The 15193-nt window shown below is 44.2% G+C and overlaps 2 long non-coding RNA genes across 2 annotated transcripts in view; one reads left to right on the top strand and one right to left on the bottom strand.

Moving 5' to 3' along the window:
- Window positions 1-1441, top strand: part of LOC128349101 (uncharacterized) — a 50128-nt gene extending 48687 nt beyond the window's left edge. The window contains exon 4 of the long non-coding RNA XR_008318554.1: window positions 700-1441. This is a non-coding gene — a long non-coding RNA (uncharacterized LOC128349101). The remainder of the gene's footprint in view (window positions 1-699) is intronic.
- Window positions 1442-4058: 2617 nt separating this feature from the next.
- The window catches only part of LOC128349100 (uncharacterized), a 117563-nt gene continuing 106428 nt past the window's right edge, over window positions 4059-15193 (bottom strand). Inside the window, exons 5-6 of the long non-coding RNA XR_008318553.1 lie at window positions 4536-4620; window positions 4059-4444 (exon numbers count right to left, since the gene is read on the bottom strand). This is a non-coding gene — a long non-coding RNA (uncharacterized LOC128349100). The remainder of the gene's footprint in view (window positions 4445-4535; window positions 4621-15193) is intronic.

A 15193-nucleotide genomic window follows, 5' to 3' on the forward strand; every position in this document is an offset into this window, starting at 1 on the left:
ATCAGATCCAAGGGATAGAATAGCTGTTAAGAGCAGGAAGGTGTGGGAGATCTCCCATGCAGAAGCCTTAAAAAAACTTTAGCAATAGCAGGAAATCTCAAACTGCTGCCCTGTGCCATCTGGGACATCATGTACAGACATGCAAGAGCACTAAAGAGGGACAGAGGGGTGACATAGTTGTTATCAATTTGTGTGTGTGTGTGTGTGTGCGTGCGTGCGTGCGTGTGTGTGTGTGTGTGTGTGTGTGTGTGTGTATATATATATATATATATATATATATATATATATATATAACTGGAGCTTTTCCAAATAGAGATTTTCTCCAGCTTCCCTATGCTTAGGGTAGGGAGGAATTCTTACAAAGGAGAAATTTACAGCGACTTCAGCACGGCATTGTTCCCACAGCCAGCAGGATTATTAAGCTTTTTCTTGACCATTTGCCCTTAATGCACCATATAGGCATCCTTAAAAAGTTGCACTTTGGAGTGTTGAAAATACTTTCCTGGAATTAGCAAATGTCTGCCCCAGAGAACGAGCGATCCCGCCAATCCCAGGAGAGCACCTCTTTGGAATCTTCATCTAGGAGGTGCACAAGTTGCCTTTTTGACTGAGGGAGGAAGTGGCTTATGTTTGCCTCCACAGAACTGCCAGGGCCTCTTGCTGCCGCCACTCCTCCTCATTGTCCTCCCATCTCCACAGGCACAAGAAGCACAAATACTGAAGCAGTGGAGGCAGAACCAGCAAGTGGCGGAGAGTTGCTGGGGCAAGCAGAGCAACTGGCAGAACGGTGGGGATGAGGCCACCACTGACTCCTCACAGAGCAGCCATGCTGGCATCAGTCCAAGCAGGAGCAGCAGCACCTCTGTCAGAGGCGAAGAACTGAAACAATGTGAAGTTGACTCAGCTAAGTGAGCCAATCTGAATGGCCCCAGCTTTACTCTAATGTATGCTCATATGTGCATGAAGGTGCTTTATATACTCTCGTTCTAACTCATGCTAATTTGAGCCACTCCCCCTGCCCACCCAATAAAGCTTGCAGTCTAGAAAAGCTCCTGTTGTTTCACCTATCTGGATTCTCTAACCCCATTGCAGATTTCCATGTGGCATGTGGTTTCCACATTGGCACCTTGGGAACAGCTGGTGGTACTCACTTCTGAGTATTTCCTTGTTAATAGGCAAGCCCAGAAAGTCTTAGTATGAGAAAAGCATGTGAATGAACAGGAACAAAAGTTTCAGTTTTGCTCAGAAGCCTGTGTGAATGGTTGGGCCTCTATGATTGATCACTCTGTTGCCTGAACAGTCTTAGTCCCGGGTGGACTAAAAACTAGAGACAGTCCAACGGATAAGCTGGGCTTTTTATTTGTTTGTTTATAAATAATAACCAATCCAAGTGTTTATGTATTGGGTTTTTCCAATAAGTTGTTAACAATAAATAGCTGAGTTATTAGAAGATGTTTGCTGAGTGCTGCTATTCTCATATATCCGATATTCAGGGGATGAGATTTGGCTCTGGGGATTTTATTTGTGGATCAGTTGGGGAAGAAGCCACGTGAGACAGTAAAGGAGCTACATGGAAGGAGGTGGAAAAATACTACTCATGGTAGAAATACAAAGATGCTAGTCTCTAGGAGAGTGCATTGATAAGTGAACTATTTGGAAGGCTACAAACCCAAGATCGGAGTTTCTTACAATGCAAGTGTGGGGCTGTTGTAGGTAATGGCCACTTTGTTTCATTATCAGCTATAGTAGCTGCTGTTTGTTTTTTCAGCTGATGCTAGCAAACAGCTGAAGAGGCAGCTGGGGGCTTGTGGGGACATGAGGTCAACTTCACATGCCTTGCTGACACATGGTGAAGACTACCTAAGATGCTTATGAAGAGGCTTAACATAAATGTCTTGTTAAACAGAAGAGAAACCAGTTGCATGCAGAATATAATGGGGGATGTTAGCAGAGAAAATACTGGCCCATTTTGTAAGAGCTCCAGGGAATGCAGTGCCTCTTTTTTGACCTTTCCGGAAAAGGACAGACATGATGAGAAGCTTCTGTATAATACTGATTGCACCGAAGGCCATTTGAAAATAACTTGAAATAGTCTCTTCTGGAAGGTTTCCGCCCCACTAAGGAAGTTGGATCCATCTCTTAGTAGCCAAACCCATTCAGTAAGTCAGAAAGGACGTATCAGAGGCAGTGAATAATCAGAGTTTTACATTAGAACCTGCATTTTCTCAGTAACACTCTATTACTAGGAAATTGTAACTTGGCACTATATCGCTTTAGAGCTGTCTAGCTGCAAAAGCTGCAGCCAATCCTATAAAAATGTTAGAGGCAAGCTTTTAATTATGGAAAGGGAAGAAGGTAGTCATAAAGAAGTGTTTATTGGCTACAGAAATCTGTGGGCCTGTATGTTTTTCTGTTAAGCATATGCATGACTTTTTCCTGGGTGTATTATCTCTGGTAGATTTTACAATGACCTTTTATGAAGTAAGATCAGTGGCCTTTTTCATTATGGAGCTGGAAGTACAATTTTCATCATTTTTTCATAAACCCTTTTCTTCGGCCTGATCCCTACTGTAAAAATGCATGAAGCTTCATAGAAGCTATAATGTTTCACATCAGCTGATGAACTGGCCATGTTATAGGCAAGTCTAGATACCAAGGCCCCGTTCAGACGAAATATGGAACCATGGGTCCGTGTCCGCCTCCTCCTGCTCTCCTGTCCGTGTTCAGACCTACTGCAGTCTTGCTGACCTGCAGTCAGTGAGACTGCAGAGAGGTGGGGGAGTGAGAGGCTGCCGCACATGCCCAGTGACATTGGGCATGTGCAGCAGCCTCCAAAATAGATCTCACGTAGTAAGGAGTTTTGCGTAAAGTAGATGGAAATGATAGTGTATGGAGAATCAGAATCAGCCAGTATCCACCCTTCATGGCCATTAAGTTTAACTTACAATGCTCTGACTGTCAAAGTGCTGTCAGAAAGTGGTGCAGCTGCCTCAGCCTTATCATATGGTGAATCAGCAATGGAGTGGACAGCAGACTTTCAAATCTTAGCAAAGTGGCCCCTTTTTTGTACCAGTTGCAAGTGACCTTCCTTGCAGGACAGTGAGCAAAATTGGCTTTCTGGGCAAAATCTCCACATCGGTAGCCTTGATAGCACCTCCTTTATTGCACTACCGCTGACTGGGGCATTATTATATGAGAAGATTGGGTTTGGAAAGATTTAGACTGAACATTCTGGATTTCAGGAGGTGGGTTTGCAGGTACCAAAGAGAGTGATTTGACACAAAGAAGCACATTTTACACCCTCATTGCCATCTCTATAACTCTATCCAAGGTAAGTTGCTGATCCAATAGCGGTTTTTCAAACAGTTTGGAGCAGTTTGTTTTTATAAAAATCTGATCTCTGATCATATTATCTAGGAGTGTGCCAAACTGGTCTGCAATTGAACTGGTCAGCCCCCAAAGAGGTCTGGTGTGCAGTCGAATTGGACCGAGTCCAGTTTGCCCGCAGTCCGGTTTGCTGGTCCGAGCACTGTAAAGGGGAATCTGGTAAGTATTTCCCTTTGCTTCTGAAGTAAAAAAAAAGTTTTTGTAAAGGGCAGCTGTTGAGTAGCGAGTGAGAGGCACCTTTCAAAGTAAAATAGAAGATAGTTAACGGCAGGCATGCAATCCTCACCCCCCATCCTAGCAGTGGCAGCGGTGGCTATATCTAGCCTCCAGACATGTGCATAGACCAGATATTGCCACCACTGCAAGAATGGGGAGGTGCACCATGCATGCATGTCCGGAGGCCAGACATTGCCACCACTGCTGCTGCAAGGATGGGCTGCCACAGTCCTGCCAGTAAGTGCCTTCTATTTGACTTTTAAACGTGCCTCTCACTTGCCACTCCCACAGCAACCTTTACAAAAAGTTGTGCTTTTTTTTACTTCAGAAGCAAAGGGGAATTACTCACTTGATTCCCCTTTACAGCTGCTTGAACTGGCAAACCGGTTCAAGTGGGTTTGATTGGATGGATCGGATGCGGATTGCACTCTGGTCCAAATTTGAACCCAACTGTGAAAACTGGTTCCACACACACTCCTAATTTCATTAGTAAAGCTGGCAAACTCACATGTTACACTTAGGGCACACAGTGCTGTGTTATACTGATCAATAAATTCACCAGGCAGTTGGGATTTAGAACAGAACTTGTAATGTTTAGCAATCACATGCAAAGTAGGGTTGAAATGATCATCTAAGGCTTGAAGAGCAGCTTTATATGAACTGGCATCCCCTTCCAAGGTGGCAGGAAAGGGGAAATGGTTATATATTCTCTGGCCTTTAGGACCCAGGCAGTGAAGCAATATAGCCCTCTGCTTTGCTTGAGTAAAATCAGGACTCTGTATGGTGAGGGGGTAATTGCAGATATAGGACCGCCATTGTTTCCAAGGAAGAGCAGGTTCTCCTGGGGTGGACAAATAAAAAGGTGGTCTGAGGCATGCTGCAGTGGGCATTCAATGAACAACAGAGTCCAGGATTGAGAAGGAAACAAGTACCTTCAGGGGTTGTGCGGGTCAGGAAGCTGGAGGAACAATCAGCAGCAGTGATAGCGGAAAGCAGTTCAGGAATGCAGGCCCAGTGCTGCAATGAAATGAAGTTGCAGGAACATTCACAAGCTTTGCAGGCTCACATGCTCAACTGGTTCAAAATCTTATTGCCAAATGTTTTATAGCTGCTTCTCTCATACCCACAAGGAAATCTGATGTGGATTTAACGAAAGGTTTATTCAGCAACAGCTCTATTTTCTCCTTGTCTTTCCCTTTCCCTTTCCCTTTCTGACTCCTCCCCCATGCTCTCTACAGGATTCCCATTGGGACAAATGTCCAAACCAACTGCAAAAGATAACGGAATAGGCTAAAACGCAGCTTATTCCACCATATTGCTAATACAAGTCACAGGAGCAAAGAAAGTTTTCCCCCCGTTAGCTTTTCTCCTGTTCACTTTCATTAGTTCTCCTCACTTCTTCCCAGCTCTGTCTCAGACCACACACAGGTACCAGATTGTTGGAAATCATGAGCCGACACCAGCGTTCTATTCTTATTGTCTTAAGTTTCGGACAGGAAGATTTCAGGTCAGTGGCTTTAAATTATGTACATTACGTGGCAAATCCAGAGCAATACATTTCTCTCTCAGCTGTGGCCGCTCAAGGATATTGTATTGTCACTACTGCTAACAATAACCATCTAGAGAATCATATGTGAGGGACCCTTGCTTCAGTGGATATTAACAAGAGACAGGATTTGAGGTTGCCTGATATGCTCTTTCTATAATAAGAAATAAGATACATATTTTTAAAGACATTCATTAAGACTGACTAGTTGCAGAGAACAGCTCCTTTATGAGCTGCAGGAATATTTGATTTTACAATTATAACTGAGTCAACATTTTCCTTAAAATGCATGATTTAAACAACAAATTGGTCCTTGCAGCTATATGTTTTATGCAACACAGCAAGCTGCCCATATTGGAAGGGCTGGAAAATATTTGCTTTCTGTTTCTGAGCGTTTCCCAAAAGGTTTGGAATGACTGGGCTGGGGTGATTAGCCTTTCCCTCCCAATACTTTAGTTAAGCAGACTGTGTGTTCCATATGCTGTTTTTGTTGTCAGTGCTGTCACATTGGTGGGTGGCCCTGAGACTTCTATGCTGTGAAAAGAACAACTAAAAGAAGGAGAGTCCATGTGTCAGCAGCTCTCCTGAATTGCTGATATAACCAATTACAGCATTGTGCAGCAGCTTTGCAAAATCTGCTTACTGCCCTGGCAACACCACTACATGAGCAAAACAGGTAGATTTATGGAGGACATTCATAATTTTTTTAAAAAGTAAATGGGAATGGAATTTCCAGTCCTCTAGATTATTTTGAACAGAGCTCCGATGTTGCTGCTCTAGCAGAAAACATGACACATGGCATCAGTATAGCTCCATACGATTGGTGAAGCAATATTGCATAGAGAGAGCAAACACAGTGTTAAGGACAGAGGATGGTTTAGATCAAGACTGTCACACACAAAAACTTACTCATGTAATTGTGTGTTTTGTTGATTAAACAATTATTTGATTAAATTTACTATACATAAGTTAATACAGCTCTGAAGCAAAAAGCATACTTTGTTTTTAGATGATGGAAACATGTCACAGCAGGCATGATCTTGAAAGAAGCATTGCCTCGTGTGTGGGAGAAGGGGAGGAATGCTTCTAAGATGGCACTTGCCATCTGCAGGCTTTACAAGTACTTGTATTAAAATACTTTTAAAAGATTGTCCAATTAATCAGGGGTACCTTTTAGCCAATCAAAATGATTTTAAAGGATTAACTGATGAACCAGTTGAATGTTCAGCTGTAGTTTAGCCTGCCAATTATTCTGCTGTTTTTCTACCCAAGTTGATTGTTTTGGCAGAGTTAACTGGATATGGATTTATTATCCCAGTCTTGTGAATGCTCCAGCATATTATCAAAGCATTGACAACCCGACAATTGGAACATCTGATTTTTCATGTGGGATTGTGCAGGCATAACAATGTCCTTCCTCTGCTTCCCCTTCTTTCCTAAAGAAAATTTCACAGCAGTTCTAGCCTTCCAAGCATAAAAGGTAGCCAAAAAAAATGTACCACTTCAAGATTTATGATAGTTCATCTTGTGTTCAGAGGTGGGGTTTTTAGCCAGGCTGCAGTTTCAGCTGACATAGAGATGTAGTGAAAGCAGGAGTTCTGTAGCGACTCAAGACAGACTTTAGTAGCTCTGAGAGGGAGCAAAAGCGGGGCAAGGAGGTTGAGACCTCAGACAGCCCTAAGCAGCAGAGGTGGCTGCTGAGGGCAGTGTGGGGAGGGGGCCCCATCTGGAATCACTCATGGCAGCTGCTTTGGCTACACCACTCACCTGACTGCTGCACATGCATGGTGGCCATGTGTGTGGTCAGAATGGTAGGTATAGTTGGTAAAATATAAGTCAGACATCTCTGTAAAAAGCTTATTGGCTGGGTGGAGAAGGACAATATCCTTAGGGATGAACAGGCTGGGTTCTGACTGGGAAGGTCCACAGTGGACCAGGCCCTGGTTTCATGGCATCTAACTGAAACGTATGCCAGCAAACCCTCTTTCTCCCTACATGTGGCATTCACTAATTTTAAAGCCATATTCAAAATAATTCAATCCCTAGATGGTGGTTGTGGAACAAATTGGCTAAAACCTTAGTGAGCCAGCGTGGTGTAGTGGTTAGAGTGCTGGACTAGGACCGGGGAGACCCGAGTTCAAATCCCCATTCAGCCATGAAACTAGCTGGGTGACTCTGGGCCAGTCACTTCTCTCTCAGCCTAACCTACTTCACAGGGTTGTTGTGAAAGAGAAACTCAAGTATGTAGTACACTGGGCTCCTTGGAGGAAGAGCGGGATAAAAACGTAAAATAATAATAATAATAAAATAAAACCTCCATAGATCCACAATTATTCCTGCTTATTCATAGGTTATATGAGAACACCTCACTGAGAGTGAAGTGCAATCACAAAGGTCATCTGTCTGAATCTGTAGCCACAGAGAAGGGGGTTAAGCAGGGATGTATTCTTGCTCCCTTTCTGTTTAACGTTTATATCGATTTTTAAATTCCCTCTCTGGACAAACCCAACTTCCATTCACCTAAGCTAGCAAGCAGACCAATCTTGATCCTACTTTAACCAACGATTAAAAAAAAATTTTTTTTACATGTATATCCCGCTCTTCCTCCAAGGAGCCCAGAGCGGTATACTGCATACTTGAGTTTCTCCTCACAACAACCCTGTGAAGCAGGTTAGGCTGAGAGAGAAGTGACTGGCCCAGAGTCACCCAGCTAGTATCATGTCTGAATGGGGATTTGAACTCGGGTCTCCCCGGTCCTAGTCCAGCACTCTAACCACTACACCATGCTGGCTCCATAACAATGCCGCCATACTATTGAGGACATTAGTCGGTATGAGAAAAGTGTTGCATAGACTTACACAGTTTATTTTATTTTTGCAGATGAGTCTTTAGTCATAAATACTCAGAAGACTAAGGTCATAGTATTTGCCCAAAGACTGAAAGAACATAAGTGGCAAATTAACGGGAGTAGGATTGATCAGGTCAGAAGTTATAAGTACCTGGGTATAGTTTTTGATGCAAAACTTTGGGTACTTGGGGTACACAAAGCGAATGTGATGCAGCTACACAGAGGAGTGTGTCTGCCATATTAAGAAAAATTCACACTAGAAGGGGCCATTTCATCCTGGTGGCCATCAAGGTATACGAGGCCAGAGAATTGGCACAAATGCCATATGGGGTCCAGATTTGTTCCACTAGTAACTAAAAACCCATGGAAGTGGTCCAATTCAGATTCCTTCACACAATATTTCAAGTACCCAGGTGTGTTTCTAATGCCATCTTATGCCACCGCACTGAGGGGGAAGGCCCAAATGGGCTAAAGGGCCGGCCAAACGGGCCGGTTTGGGCTGCATTGAGGCCGGCGGGGGGAGGGGGAACCTCCGCTGACACACACACCCGCCGCCTCAAGGAACTCCCCCAAAGGGAGTAAAGGTACCAATAAAAATAAAAATAAAGTTCGTGGACTGCCGAACAGTTGGGGGGTGTTCGGTCCGGAGTTGGACCGAACAGTGGGTGGTTCTGATCCCAGACTGTCGAGCCAGTTTGCACATCCCCTCCTGCATATACCCCTCTGTGTTGGGATTTTTCCATACACATTGAGCCCTTTTGCACGACCAGTGAGAAAGGCTCCAGAGCGGGCTGCGGAAAAGGTGGGTTAGACTTACCTTCTCCATAGATGACCACTCTTCCTGTGCTGGACATGCTCCCCATACACCCAGACAATTCCCCGCGTACCCAGACAGTGGGGAAGGTTGGGGGCCAGGATATTTCATCCCGGCCCCAGGAAATACCATAATGCACCATGCGAGTGTTTGGTGCATCATGGGGATCCCCTCTCCTCTTGGGCTCCCCAGCCTGGCAGTCGTGGCTGCAAGCAGCCACAACTGACAGACAATTTTAAAAAATGAGGTTAGGAGAGTGTTGGCTCTCCTAACCTCGTTTTGAAGAGAGGCTTCTTATTAGGTGGATGCAAATCCATGGTGCCACCGGAATTGAGCCCTATCCTGGCGGTTCACACATTTGTGCAAAACCAGACTGGGCTCCCTTAGCCGGTTTTGCATGCACCTGGGAATATTCTCATTGTCTCCAGGCTTAACATGGGGTGTGCTTGTCTATATTTAAATGTAGCTATGTACTGATTTGGGGTGGAGCCACAATTAGTTTGTATGTGCTTTTTTAACTTGCTGTCCTCAATTCAAATTGAAAGGTACTCCCTCTCTCTACATATGAGACTGTTAGTCTCTTTGTTTTCTTAGCCTGTGTTTCAGCTAGTAATAAATATCAAAACTCTAGTTTCTTTTTTTCCCCTCAGAAAAAAGCTGTTTCTTGTACAATTACTTATCAAGGATAAGTAATTTCTCTGCAACACTCTGTACCCCACACAGAGCAGCTGGGTGTGTGTGTATGGGTGTCGATTTCTCACAGAGCTTGGAAGGGGGACAGCAGCATCAGTCTTACAGATTTAAAAAGTCTTCTTTACTGCCCTCTGCCCCCGACAGCACCAGTATGCTTCCCACCCACCCCCATCCCCATTCAGTTAAAATTATATTTGGTAAGAACATAAGAACAGCCTTGCTGGACCAGGCCCAAGGCCCATCTAGTCCAGCATCCTGTTTCACACTGTGGCCCACCAGATGCCGCTGGAAGTCTACAGGCAGGAGCAGAGGGCATGCCCTCCCTCCTGTTGTTACTCCCCTGCAACTGGTACTCAGAGGCAGCCTTCCTTTGAGGCTGGAGGTGGCGTATAGCCCTCTGACTAGTAGCCATTGATAGACCTCTCCTCCATGAAGTGATCCAAGCCCCTCTTAAAGCCATCCAGGTTGTTGGCTGTCACCACATCTTGAGGCAGAGAATTCCACAAGTTGATTATGTGTTCTGTGAAAAAGTACCTCCATTTGCTTTAGTGTTATGGGAGAGGGAGAAGAATTTCTCTCTATCCACTTTCTCCGCACCATGCATGATTTTATAGACCTCTATCATGTCTCCTCGCAGTCGTCTTTTTTCTAAATTAAAAGGCCTCAGGTGTTGTAGCCTTGCCTCATCATCGTGGTTGCCCTCTTCTACACTTTTTCCAGTTCTACAATGTCCTTTTTTTAGTTGTGGTGACCAGAATTGTATGCAGAACTCCAAGTGTGGCCGCACCATAGTTTTGTATAAGAGCATTATAATATTAGCAGTTTTATTTTCAACCCCCTTCCTAATGATCCCTAGCATGGAATTGGCCTTTTTCACAGCTGCTGCACATTGAGTTGACACTTTCAATGAGCTGCCCACCATGACCCCAAGGTACCTCTCCTGGTCAGTCACCAACAGCTCAGATCCCATCAACGTATACTTGAAGTTGGGGTTTTCGCCCCAATGTGCATCACTTTACACTTGTTAACATTGAACCACATTTGCCATGTTGTCGCCCACTCCCCCAGTTTGGAGAGATCCTTTTGGAGCTCCTCACAATCCGTTTTGGATTTCACTACCTGAAAAAGTTTAGTATCATCTGCCAATTTGGCCACCTCGCTGCTTACCCCTGCTTCTAGATCATTTATGAATAAATTAAAATGCACCAGTCCCAGTACAGATCCCTAGGGGACCCCACTTCTTACTTCCCTCCACTGTGAAAACTCCCCATTTATACCTACCCTCTGTTTCCTGTCCTTCAACCAGTTACCAATCCACACATGCACTTGTCCCCTTGTCCCATGACTGCTAAGTTTTCTCAGGAGTCTTTAATGAGGAAATTTGTCAAAAGCTTTTTGGAAGTCCAGGTAGACTATGTCAATGGGATAACCTTGATCCACACACTTGTTAACACACTCTCAAAGAAGTCCAAAAGGTTGGTGAGGCAAGATTTATCTTTGCGGAAGCCACACTGGTTCTCTTCCAGCAGGCCCTGTTGTTCTATGTGCTTTACAATTTTACCCTTGAGGATGCTTTCCATCGATTTGCCTGGAACGGTTGTTAAGCTAACCGGCCTGTAATTTCCTGGATCGTCCCTGGATCCCTTTTTGAAAATTGGTGTTACGTTTGCTACTTTCCTGTCCTCTGGTACAGAGCCTGATTTCAGCGATAAGTTATATATTTCAGCAAGGATGTCGGCAATTTCACATTTGAGTTCTTTGAGGACTCTTGGATGGATGCCATCTGGCCCTGGCGATTTGCTAGTTTTCAGTTTTTCCAGACAGTTTAGAACATCATTTTTTGTCACTTCTATCTGACTCAGTTCTTTAGCCTTCATCCCTCAAAAGCCTGGTTCAGGAACAGATATATGCTCAGTATCCTCTGCCGTGAAGATGGAAGCAAATAACTCATTTAGCTTCTCTGCAACATTCATATCCTCCTTAATAATACCTTTCACTCCTTCATTGTCTAATGGGCCAACTGCGTCCTTGGCAGGTTTCCTGCATCTGATGTATTTAATGAAGTTTTTGTTATTCCCCTTGATTATTTTAGCTAAATGTTCCTAAAACTCTCTTTTCACCTCCTTTATTGTCACCTTGCATTTCTTTTGCCAGAGTTTGTGTTCCTTTATCTTCTCTTCATTTGGACAGGCCTTCCAGTTTCAGAAGGAAGTCTTCTTTGCCCAGTCTATGTGTGGGTAATTGAAGTCACCCATTATTACTGCCCTGCCTGTCCTTGATGCCTCCCTGATTTCCTCCTGCAGCTCCCAGTCACTGTCAGCATTTTGATCTGGAGGGCAATATCACGTCCCCAGTAGCACATTTCCTTTCAGGCCTTGTATCGTCACCCACAGGGTTTCTGTGGAGGACTCTGGTCCTCCTAGGTTTTCTACCTTGTTAGATTCTATCTCTTCTTTAACATACAGTGCTACTCAACCTCCAAGGCACCCCTCCCTGTCCTTTCCATAGAGTTTATATCCAGGGATAACAGTGTCCCACTGGTTCTCACTGTTCTACCATGTTTCTGATATGCCCACAATATCTATTTCTTTGTTAGCAACCAAGCACTCCATCTCACATATCTTGGCTCAGAGGCTTCTGGCATCGGCAATAGGGATGTGCAAACAGGTTCGTTGTCAAACGTGTTCAGTGTTGAACTGGGTTTTTTTTACTGTTCGGGGTCAAAGTGAACTACCCCCTTTCGGTCCGAACCCAGACTGAACACCCCCAAATGTGCAGTGGGTTCACAATCTTGATTTTCTAATGAAATAAAATAAACTTTTTTTAAAAAATCCTTTTACTCCTCTCGGGGGAGTTCGTGGAGGTGGCGGGAGAGGGGTCTGCGGAGGTTCCCCCATGCCCCACCAGCCTTCAAAATGACCCCCTCAGCCTGTTTGGCCACTCTTTGGTTGGTTTTTGGCCTTCACCTGGTGGTCTGGTGGCCATTATGGAGGCCGTGCTCCTGCGTACATGGCGTCTGCGTAACCCAGGCCATGCAGAGGCCATGTGCACAGTCACACGGCCTCCATAATGGCTGCCGGGCCAGATTCCCCCTCCGCCCACTGCCTCCAGGAGCTCCCCTGAGGGGATTAAAAGGTAAAAAAAGTTTAATTTTAAAACAAATTCAAGATCGCAACCTCCCCCCGACTGAACCGAACCGGGGGGGTTCGAAGGGGTGCCAGACCGAACTGGCCCGGTTGGGTTCGAGGCTGGTCCAGCCTCAAACCGAACCAGGCCAGCCAATTCTGTGCACATCCCTAATTGGCATACAAGCACCTACATGCTGAATCTTTTACCTGGTGTATGCTATCTTTCTTTGGACTCTTTGACTGCTCTTTATGTGGTTCTATTCTGTCCCCTTCTGCTTTATTTGTATCCTTTATACCCTCACATTTTAAAGGATGACATTTGCCAAACCAGATACTGCCCAGCTCCTGTTGGCTATTCCCCAGGCATTATTTTAAAAGCTGCTCTGCAATATTTTTTATTTTAAGTGCCAGCAGTCTAGTTCCATCTTAGCTGAAGTGCAGCCCATCCCTTTTGTACAGGCCTTGCTTGCTCAAAAATGTATCCTAGTGGCTAAAAAATCTAAACCCCTCCTACCGGCACCAACATCTCATCCACGCATTGAAACCCCTCAGCTCTGCCTATCTCACTGCACCTGCGCATGGAACAGGTAGCATATCTGAGAATGCTACCTTGGTGGGTCCTGGACTTCAATATGCTACCTATCAGCTTTAATTTGGCTTCCAGGACCTCCCAACTACATTTCCCCACATCGTTGGTGCTGACATGCACATCAACAGCTGTCTCCTCCCCAGCACTGCCTAAAAGTCTATCTAGATGCTGCGTGATGTCTGCAGCCTTCACACCAGGCAGGCAGGTCACCGTGCGGTCAACACTTGGGTCACAAATCCATCTCTCTATACCTCTAATGATTGAATCGCCCACGACAAGGAGGCCCCCACCCCCGGAGGAGTATCCACTGTGTGAGAGGATATGGGCTCATCTTCCACAGAAGAGGTCCATTGTAAAGGAGCATTTCCCTCTTCCTCAGAGCGACGTCCTCCTTCCCCGAGACCTTCATTCTCCCTGATAGCAGAGGAGCTATTAGCCTTGGAATTGGATGCCTCTACCAAGTCCCTGAAGGTCTCATCCGCATGCCTGTCTGTCTCTCTGAGCTTCTCCAGATCTGCCACCTTGGTCTCAAGGGAACTTTACAAAATATAATTTTAATTAAATTGGGTGGGGGTGGGCGGGCACCAAAGTCTTACTTCGCCTAGGGTGTCAAAAACCCTAGGGCAGATCCAGTTTTTATTGGGATCAGTTTCCTAATTAGGGTTCTTTCAGAAAGTCTTCTATTTTCCAAAAACATTACTACTTTAATTCTGAATGACTAAAAGACATTTATCGAGTATAATTCATCTTTATGGCTTTCCTCCTGAAGCTCTGTGATCTATGGGCTGTGAACAAGCAAAAAAGCTGTAAAGCAAAGAATATTAGATATGGAATGGCAACAGGAGATTAGTAGGGCCCCCAAATGACTCAAAATATGGAGATTTGCCTTTAATACTAAGCCAGCTAATTATTGCCAAGCTTTAATTACCCCTAAGTACCATAGAGCATTTGCACTGGCTCGCTTTTGTATTGCCATCCACGGTTTTATATGGTAGATATGGTAGGATTTCTTATTCTGAATGCAACTCCCCATGTGATGCTCAGGCCATCGAGGATGTGGGTCATGTTTTATTATACTGCAATTTTTATAGGGACTTGTTTGAGTCATTAATTTTACCTGTCATTAATGTCCTGATTAATGACGTACCAGGCAGAGAAGATGGAGCATATATCTCATTTCTCTTGTCAGACCATCAAGCCAATGTTACTTACAGCTTGGCTAAGTTCTGTTTAATAGCAATTAATAACAAAAACACCTATTGACTAATGTATTGGAATAATTTACTGTTTCGTATATTCATAAAACTATATTGTTTCTATATTGTTGCATGGGTGTGACAAAGTGTTCTTTTCTTTATGTTTCTGTACTGGTCAAAAACTGTAATAAAGCCTATCTATCTATCTATCTATCTATCTAATCTTTGATGAACAGTACAGTTGCAGAAAGACAATTCAGTTTTGCAGGACACATGCTTCTGTGAGATTTTGGTTATGCTGTTTTGGAAAAAAAATTATAGTGATATAATCTAAAAAAGGATATTGTAGAACTGGAAAAGGTGCAGAAGAGGGCAACCAATATGATCAAGGAGGGCCTAGAGCACCTTTCTTATGAGGCAAGACTACAACACCTGGGGCTATTTAGTTATTTAGTGGGCCACTGTGCGAAACGGGATTCTGGACCAGATGGGCTTTGGGCCTGATCCAGCAGGGCTGTTCTTACGTTCTTATTGTGGGCAGATTTAAACAATCACTCTAAATTCACAGCTATACATGATGGTTTTGATAGCTAATGGATTTTAAATCTGTTATGTTTAATACATTTTTAAAAATTCCTTTCCTTTGTCACTGGTTCAAATCTCATATGCCACTGAGTTTTTTATGATTACAGCTTCTTCTCTGTGGTGGAACAAAACAAAACAAGAAATAAGAAGTAATAGTAAAAACAATCATCTTCTAGAATCATATAACATTT

The sequence above is a fragment of the Hemicordylus capensis genome, chromosome 3 (genome assembly GCF_027244095.1).
Source record: "Hemicordylus capensis ecotype Gifberg chromosome 3, rHemCap1.1.pri, whole genome shotgun sequence".
NCBI lineage: Eukaryota > Metazoa > Chordata > Lepidosauria > Squamata > Cordylidae > Hemicordylus > Hemicordylus capensis.